The sequence below is a fragment of the Cavia porcellus genome, unplaced genomic scaffold, assembly GCF_034190915.1.
Source record: "Cavia porcellus strain 051 isolate PalLab524CR breed Dunkin Hartley unplaced genomic scaffold, mCavPor4.1 scaffold_6, whole genome shotgun sequence".
NCBI lineage: Eukaryota > Metazoa > Chordata > Mammalia > Rodentia > Caviidae > Cavia > Cavia porcellus.
In genome coordinates, this window is record NW_026947489.1 from 104479786 (window position 1) to 104489098 (window position 9313).

Here is a 9313-nt window from a genome sequence, read left to right on the forward strand (position 1 = left end):
TGCAGTTCAGGCTGATCTTTAATTCACTTTGTAGCCCAGGTTGGCCTTGAACATGCAGTGATCCTCCTGTCAGCCTCCCAAATGCTAGAATTACAAATGTACAGCACCAAACAAGGCCGGATTTTGTTTTGTGATAAACAGTAAGCATCACAAAGGAAAAACACACAATTCAGGTAAGCAGGATTTGTCATAGGGATACCAACCAGACTGTCTTGTCCATCCAAGTGTTTAAACAATGGGTCTATTAATGAATGAGTCATGATAGTAGAGACAGAGGCTAAGTATAACTGTGGTAGACTGACAACTAGTGGCCAATTTATAATACCCAGCTGAACTGGGTGTGGTGTTGGATGTAAAAGGCCCACTTGAGGATTGTTGCCAACAACAAGATCTGTTACAAAGGAGGTTGTATTCTATTATACCATCCAAATATTCACTAGCAACAAGCCTAAAGACCCAGTCTCTGTAGCTTCATACAATAGGTACCAAATTTTAGCTGATTGTTTGAAGAACATTTTGAGTACAATGCCTGGCACCTACTAGCCATCTAATAGATACAAGTTGGATAGATGAATGAATAGCAGCAATTGAAAGTATGCCTAGGATAGAACAATGAAAGAGCAAAAGTTTAGTGTTTGTTTTACTAGAACCAGACCTAGGACTTGGACTAGTTTTCAGTTTGAAGAATTGTCAAGCAGACTGACTTCAAGGCAAGCACTTAGATCACATCCAAACAAAGCAACAAAGAATAAATAAGCAAATGTGTACATAGTGACAGAAGCTGAGAAGAAAGGGGAATAGCTTCTTGACTTTCTTCTTTTCCTGTCATGGTTTGTCCCACTGCCCTAAGTAAGTCCAAGTTTCTAAATATAAAACTTGGTTCAAAAGATCTTGTGACATTATATCTATTTTCAGCTTTATCCATTTTCTCTTTATGAAATTACTGATCTGATTAAGGACTTATACTTTGAGTGTATTTTCAAATGGTGGGGAGAATTGGCAAGAAAATTTTCTAACCTTCTAGCCTTTGATAACCACAGTAGATGTGCCTGGTATTACTCAGTCCACAGCCATTCTTCAATAGCAAAAAGATAATAATATTGATTATAAGTATTTTTTTTTAGTACTGAGGATTGAAACTAGAGTCTCTTACATGCAAGTACTCTATCACTAAGCTACATCCCCAACCCAGTAAACAGGTACTCCCCACCCCCGCACTGGATTAAGGACAATTCATTATTTCAAAAGAACAGTTAGCATAATTTAGTAGCAAGTTCTTTATGAGCTTTTGCCTTTTCCATCTTGGCAATATGAGCCACAGACTTTGGACTAGGATGTTGCCTCCCCAGTGACAGGGATCTCATTATATGTGTCATTGTCATTAGTTCTGACAGCTTCCATCAGCTTAGCCAGAGTGCCTTTCTTTTTCAAGTTAACTTGCACAAAGGGAACAGAGGTGCACATCTTCCTGTAGATGCTCCAGCCTGGCCTTCCCCTGGATGATACAGTAAGGGACACATGTCTTGCAACCCAGGGCAGGTTGGAACAAAACCAGCTCAGGGGGGTCCACATCATATGAGATCATGATAACTGAGTCTTCCTGTTCTCTATTAGGGTAGTAACAGCGTTAAAACTCCTCTGAGGATTGGTGGTCTCTAAGTGGGGATGATCCTTTGCCAGCAGTTTTCTTCCCAGCCTGGACCTATTGCCTCTGTTTCTTCTCTTGCTTGATCACTGACCTGTGCTTGTGGACAAGATTAAAGCAGCTGAGTAGCTGTTTAGTGGTCAAAGGCCTGGGGGAAACGGTTAATCACAGGAGGCACCTTCAGCCCCTTATACAGGGTAAGCCCTTTGCCAGTGCAGCTGGATGTGGCACAGCCATTTGACAAAGTGTGTGAGCTCCCTCTTGGATTGGCTGTACTGTCCAATGCCAAATTTCCTTGCCTTATTCTCAAACAGGGGATTTACTACCTTCTTGGCCTTCTGCTTACAATGGCAGGGCTCAGGGTCAAGTTCTGTTCCTTGGCCTTCCTCCCTTTCAACATTTTGTGAGGCTGATAGAAAAAGCAAAAGGAATTGTTTCCCAAGTAAATAGTTTTTGAGTTCCAACTACATTCTTTTTTTAAAAATTTTTATTTAAAGAAAGACTAAACAAAACAGAAAATAGGTAGAAATAGCACATACGTTTAGAGAAAAAATTAAACAGTAAGAAATCACTAGTTGATGTTGTCGTTTTACAAATAGCTGTTCAAGGTACAAAAATGGAACACGTAAAGTGGGGATTCAAACAGAGAGACTGCAAAAAGTTCTGTTCAACTGTCCAACAAAAACTTAATAACGTGGTTGTCAATCCTATACACTTAAACATACATGCAGTTATCCATATCTTCATTTATGTTTAGATTAAACAAACTAAAGCAGGTTAAAATCATTCTGAACAAAGAATAATAGTATTGCTGGATTTCACATCATGACACTCAGTGATCAGCACTGAGTACTGTAGTGTCTTCTTTTGAAAACTGAATTTAAGGAAAGACTAAACAAAACAGAAAATGGGTAGAAATAATACATAATTTCAAAGAAAAAAATAAACAGTAAGAAATCACTAGTTGATGATTACAGATTGTCTTCTTACAAATAGTTATTCAAGATACTAAAGTGGAGCATATAAAGTGGGCATTCAAACAGTGAGATTGCAACCAGTTCTGTTCAACTATCCAACAAACTCTTAGAAATATGGTTATCAGTCCTATACACTTAAACATACATGCAGTTACCCATATCTTCAATTATGTTGACATTGAATAAACTCAAGCAGGCTAATATCACTCTGAACAAAGAATAACACTATTTCTGGGTTTCACATTATGACACTCCAGGATCAGCACTGGGTATTTTAGTGCCTCTTTTTCTTCAAAGTATCTGTTCATTTCATCAATTGTCATAAGATCAGTTAGTCTTAACATGTATTTCTTTTTTTTTTTTAAATTTTGAAAGTAGTAAAAATGCAACAGAACAAGACAGAACAAAGCCAATCGAGACAATGCAGTGACATTGGTACAGGATTTCACAGTAGGATACTGGGATAGTAGTAGTAAGTACTATGGTATATCTCTTTAACTTAACAATAGTTGTCCAGTCAACTAGGTATTGTAAAATCAAACCAAAAATAGAACAAAACCAATTGAGAATACTGAATAGAGCAAAAGAAACATAACAAAACAGTGAAAACAACCTATGCCTTCAAACAAAAGATAGAAGGAAATCCCCCATATTTGCTATACTGCATGTGCTCATCCTCACAAGAGATGTTGAAACATCTATCCCCAGTGGCTAAGGGGGGAGGGGGCAGGTGGGAGAAGGGTGCTTGATTTTCAGCCCACGTGTCAGTAGGCTCACAGGTAATGGTTCTCCTCCAGGCCCAAGCTGCAGGTGCTTACCAAGAGGGTGGGTGAATAAGCTGCCTGAGTCCCTCCATGGCCAGATCTCCGGAGTTGATTCTCTTCCTGGCCCGTGCTGCAGGTGCTCACCAAAAGGGCGGGTGAATAAGCTGCCTGAGTCCCTCCATGGCCGGGTCTCTGGAGCTCTCTCCAACTACATTCTTAAGCCTCACAAATATGATCTTACTGAATTCTCACAAAAATGTATGACATTTTATTGTTATCTCCATTTTCAGGTGGAAAAATTCTGACTGGAAGCGTAAAATAGTTTCTTTAAATTGCTGTTAATAAACAGTGGCACTTGGATATCAAATTGCTCAATGAAAATCTGAATGTGACTCAGATACAACTCTGAATCCCATTTCTGTTAAACTCTTGGCAAAGTCTTTTTAGGTTTTTAGATGTGTGTCGCAAACAGTTACAGTATCAAAGAAAGATTATTGTCTCCAAGTGGGATAAAATATCAAAAGAATATTTGGAGATATGACACCAATACTTGAAAAATAAGGTTTCCTGAGATGCAATGGTTGACATCCACTTTTCCTTAGAGGGTTCTGCCATTTTGTCAAGTCAGAATGGTCGCTGATGGAGTACACATGTGGACAATCAGAAAAAAAAGGAAGAAGCAAATTATTTTTTCAAAAACAGAGAAGAGGGGGAGAGGAACTTCAGTTCATAAGCAACCTACAAACAATGGGAGAATCATTCAGTAGTTCAGCTTATGTGGTGAGCACAAGGCAGTTATTTAAAACAGGTGTCTTGAAGTCTGTGAGACATGGATCGATACTTATATAATGTCACCTGAAAATAGAACAACAAAATGGCAGTTCAAATATAGCTACATAAAAATGTTTCTGATAAATAAAAATGTAGGGAGAGAAGCAAACGTTAATTGTGGCTTTTGGTTTAGAAACTTAATAAACTGTTTTACTTTTCTTCCAGAAAACTATGTAGCTATAGTATAGCTTTTGGGGGAAGGCCTAAAAAAGAAAGATGAACAAAAATAATATGGCGTTATTTCATAAAAATGAATTCTAGCCTACGTAATGTTAGGAGCAAGAAGAAACTTGAAACTGAGGCCTGTTCACCTCTACCAAGCTTTTCAGAGGCCTATGGGCAAGTTCCCTCTGCAAAGCTTCTAGTATTTTGTTAGTGTATGTGCTACCAAAGCCCAGGGTTTTGTTAGACTTTCATTTTGTATTGTATCTTGAAATTCTGGACGGTTAGTCCTCTCATTTATCTTGAAATTCTGGACAATGAGTCTGTTTTAATTATTATTTACTACGTTTTTAAACTGATTTAGACAGGTCCCTTTTAACATTTTAATCTTTATCAGTACATGTTTGCAGTACATTGTGATTACATTCATGGTGAGGTTAGGCATGATCGCAGATCATTCTTGGTTTTAGAGGCACTGCAGTCTGTAGAGAGATAGCTTCCTTCCGCGGAAACCTGCACACAGTATTTGTCACTTGGCGCCACGTCAGGAATTTCAAGTTCCCGGATCTGATCCCAGGGGCAATCGCTGTAGCCCCATCGGTCCTGGCAGGGCGGGAAGGAATCGACAGCCCAGATCGCAGCGGCACCAGCCCCAGAGCGCGTTCCGTGCTCCCTGCCGCGTGGCCCGCGTGGCCCGCGTGGCTGGCGTTGACTCAGCTTTCCGGTCCCCGCCGTCACCGTCGCCGTCACCAGCAGTTCCCGGCAGCCCTGAGAGCTCAGCAATGTGGAGCCGCCGCGTGGGCGCCCCTCCGCGTCCCGGCGGTGACGCGGCCGCCCCCCCCCCCGGGTGGGGGTCCGGGTTCTGCCAAGCCCCGGTGCTGAGGTCTGCAAGCTTCCTTGGTGCCTGGGGAGCCGAGGCCTCAGCGTGGCAAACTCTCCTCACCCCACCGTGCAGCCTTGGGAGCTCACGCGCGCCTGGCCGCCCTGGAACCCCACAGGGTCTCTTAATGTGGCTCAATGTCACTTTCCACATGGAAGGAAGAAGGAATGACTGTGTGCCCTGCGTGGTTGTGCCGGCAGAGCCTGCTATGCGGCAGGAACTCAATGAATCTCAACTCTTACCCCTTTTGAAATGCCTTGAGTGGGGTCACTGCAACCATTTTGAACATTTCACTGCAGATTTTCTAACTGGTTTTGCCTCATTCCCATCCAGCCATCTGACAGTAACCAGTACCTTGCTTAGCACAGTGAGCCCTTCAAGCCATTCCTGTGCATCAGAGAACTAAGTACTTTGTCGTATTTAGTTTAAATGGAAAATCATTACGGTATTTATTTATTTAACTTATTTATGTATTTATTTTGGTACTGGGAATCAAACTCACCACCTCACGATTGCCAGGCAGGCTTTTGTGCCGCTGAGCTGTATCCCCAGCTCTCCTTATGGTATTTAAAGCACTGTCTCACAGTCTGTTCATTCAAATGCCCATTCCTCCCGCAATATTTGTGCTACTGTGCACCTCTCATGGTATGGGAGACAGCTTTGCCCTCCAAGAGTTCTAGCTGAGGAAGAGAAAAGCACATTCTCATATAATTATAATATTATGTAATCAGTGTTCTGTTCAAGAGGGAGAAACTCAGTGAATAGATGGGGCAAGGAAAAGGCTGTCCAGAGGAGGAATTTGGTAGACTAATAGGCTGCAAGCAGCCTTAGCCTCTGTTGCCCATTGCCAGGTTCCACATTGCTGTCAGTGTTCTGCTTGCTGTAGGACCTGAAAATCACCATAGTGCTCTGCCTTGTTGCTGCTAAAGATTTGTGAAACATCTGACCCCATCCCTTAATAATCTTGAGTCCAGAAATACCATGGAAAATAAAATTTGATTTTAAAAATGAGTATCAGGCTGGGTATGGTGACACATGCCTGTAATCCCAGCACTTGAAGGCTGAGGCAGAAGGATCACTGGGAGCTTAAGGCCAGCTTGGGATATAAAGTGAGTGGAAGTCTAGCCTGAATTCCATAAAGAAAACTTGTTCCCACAAAAAAGAAAAGAAAAGAAAAAGGAAAGGAAAGGAAAGGAAAGGAAAGGAAAGGAAAGGAAAGGAAAGGAAAGGAAAGGAAGAGAAGAGAAGAGAAGAGAGGAGAAGAGAGGAAGAGCACTTGTCTAGCACCTGCAAGGCCCTTGGTTCATACTCAGCATTGCAAATAAAAAAGAACGTCACCCAGTGAAACATGGATTGTGGGAGAGACTAATGGCTCCTTAAGGAAAAAAATCTTGTACTAAGGAAGGAGTTCTCCCACAGTGGGTCACCAGGCCTGAATGCTAAAGAAGACTGAGGATTCTATAAAGCTGTGCTTGAAGCTGACTCAGCCCCCCTGGGTATTCTGCAAGTCCTTAGGAGAGGGCTGTGTACTAAAACAGAGTTGCTCGTCATTTTTCAGTGCTGTAAGGAGCTGTGTGTTGGTTGTGTGTGGAGGTGCACACCTGTAATCTCACTGCTGAGCCTGAAGTAAAAGGATCACAAGTGTGAGCCTGCCCTGGCAGTTTAGTGATTTGGTAAGAGCTTGTTCTGAAGTAAAAATTACAAGAATTGGGGATGTAGCTCAGTGTGAAAGCCTTGGATCCAGATCCTACGGCCAGGACTAGGGAAGCTGCCTGTGAGAAAGGCACAAGTGTGTCCACAGGCCACGGAGAGATGGCCAAGGAAGCCTGACAGTTGACAGTGACCTAGTACATACCCCAAGGGAGTCTCAGCAGTCAAGGACACCTCAGAGACACTCTGTAGACGGCTCAGGTAACACTGAGCTGGGAACATACAGGAAAAGTGGATACCAGATCAGAGGTAGCAAGAGTAGCAGTTCCAGGGACTGTGATTAAAATTTACTTTAATTCATTTTTGTTTTTCTGAATTTAAAAAATTTCTGTGAACTTTTAAAAAATATAGTTATGCTTAGTCATATTTTGCTATGGTGTCCAGGCTGGCACTGAATTTCTGGACTCAGGCAATTCTCCTGCCTCAGCCTGTCAAGTAGCTGGGATTATAGGTGACTGCCACTGTGCCCAGCTAACATATTTTACTCTAAATATCAGAAGAAATTTTTTCTTTTTCTTCAAGTTTAAAAACAAAACAACAAGTCATTTTTTCTTAAAGTTATTACCCTGTGTTGATGTCGATGAAATAAAATGGGTTCCCTTATTTACTAGAGATTTAGAAGAAAGGAAACATAGTCTACTTTTTTATTCATCTATGAAAATTATACATATTAACCAAAGTCAACATTGATTATGTGAATAAAAATTGTGATTTAACTACAGTACTTTGGGGAATTAGGTAAGGAGAAATGGCAATGAGTATGTGGTAAATCTATAAGGTTGCCTTGTCCTCACTTGTTGAAACAGAAAGACAGGAGGTCATGTTTAACAGGGATACATCAGGAAATGGCATAAGCAATCATTTTAATATAGGGAAGTATGGTGGATGAACGAGTGGTCAACTCCTAACACCCAGCTGAACTGAATCAGCGTGGTACTGGGCACGGACAGCCACCCGAGGAAGGCTGCCAGAAACATAAGAGGAGAAAACTAGAGGGGAAGATGGTGTGCTGTCGATTCTCCTGGAGAATTCTTGTCACACTATCTTTCCTGATACGAACTTGGCTGTTCTCATCATTGGAGGAGCTCAGGTCTCCATTGTGCTGAGGTTGGCTATAGTTCTTTTTGGGGAGCTCTAATCTTTACCTTGAGTGTCACTTCCTGGCTCCAGGGCAGATCAGCCTGCTGGTACAGATCCTTCATTCCACTGGCACAGAAGTTCTAGCTTCCACTGCTGACCTGTGGGCTTTCCAAGCACAGATCCTTGATACAGACTTGCATGAGACATTGTCATGGACTCTAGATCTTCTGCTGGACTTGTATAAACACTGCCATGGGATCCAGCCCCTCAGCTGCATTCTTTATATCTCTAGTGTGTGTACAGATCTCCTGTACTCTTCCACATTTGACTTTTTGGGTAATATAAAATAATCCTATAAATTGTGTGTCTATATTAAAGCTATCTGCTTGTAAGCCTTACTACAACAGGAGGGAAATGCTCAAAGCAACAGTGAAAAAAAGTGAGAAATAACTTGCCCTTTGGCTATGAAGATGAATAAGACAGAAAAAAATTTTTTGATACTGAGAATGGAACTCAGGACCTCATACTTGCCAGGCAGGTGCTGTACCACTGAGCTAAATCCCTAGCCCCAGAAAATTATTTTTCACTATGCATTTTTTTTTCTTCTACTAAAGCTAGAACCCAGGAGTGCTATACCATGCAGCTATATTCCCAGTTCTTTATTTTTTATTCTCAGACAGAATCTCATTAAACCACTAAACTGTCCACTGGGTTGGAATTGGTGACACTCCTGCCTCAACTTCCCAGAGTCTGGGATTACAGGTGTGTACACCTGGCTTCACTATACATTTTTAAGTGCTATTAAAAATATTTTTAATCTTATGCTTTTTGTTGTTGCTGCTGCTTTTGTGTGTGTGTGTGTGTGTGTGTGTGTGTGTGTGTGTGTGTGAGTGTGTGTGTGTGTTTTGAGGCAGGGTCTTGTTATGTAATCCACTTGGTTTCAAACTCAGCAATCTCCCTGTCTCAGCTTCCTGAGTGGGGACTGCTATACCTAACTAACTTCATGCATTTCTTTGTGTTGGTAAAAATAAAAGGGTACAGGGGCCGGAGATTTAGCTCAGCAGCCTAAGTGCCTGCCTGGCAAATGTGAGGTGAGTTTGATCCCTATTACCAAAAATAAATAAATAAATAAATAAATAAATAAATAAGGCTGGGAATTTAGCTCAGTAGCCTAAGTGCTTGCCTGGCAAGTGCAAGGTTGTGAGTTCGATCCCTGGTACCAAGTATATATATATATATAAAGGTACAAATATATTTCCCAGTA

The 9313-nt window shown here is 41.5% G+C and overlaps 1 pseudogene; it reads right to left on the bottom strand.

Moving 5' to 3' along the window:
- Positions 1-1253: 1253 nt before the first annotated feature.
- On the bottom strand, positions 1254-2045 carry LOC100725993 (large ribosomal subunit protein eL8-like; annotated as a pseudogene).
- Between the last annotated feature and the right edge of the window lie 7268 nt (positions 2046-9313).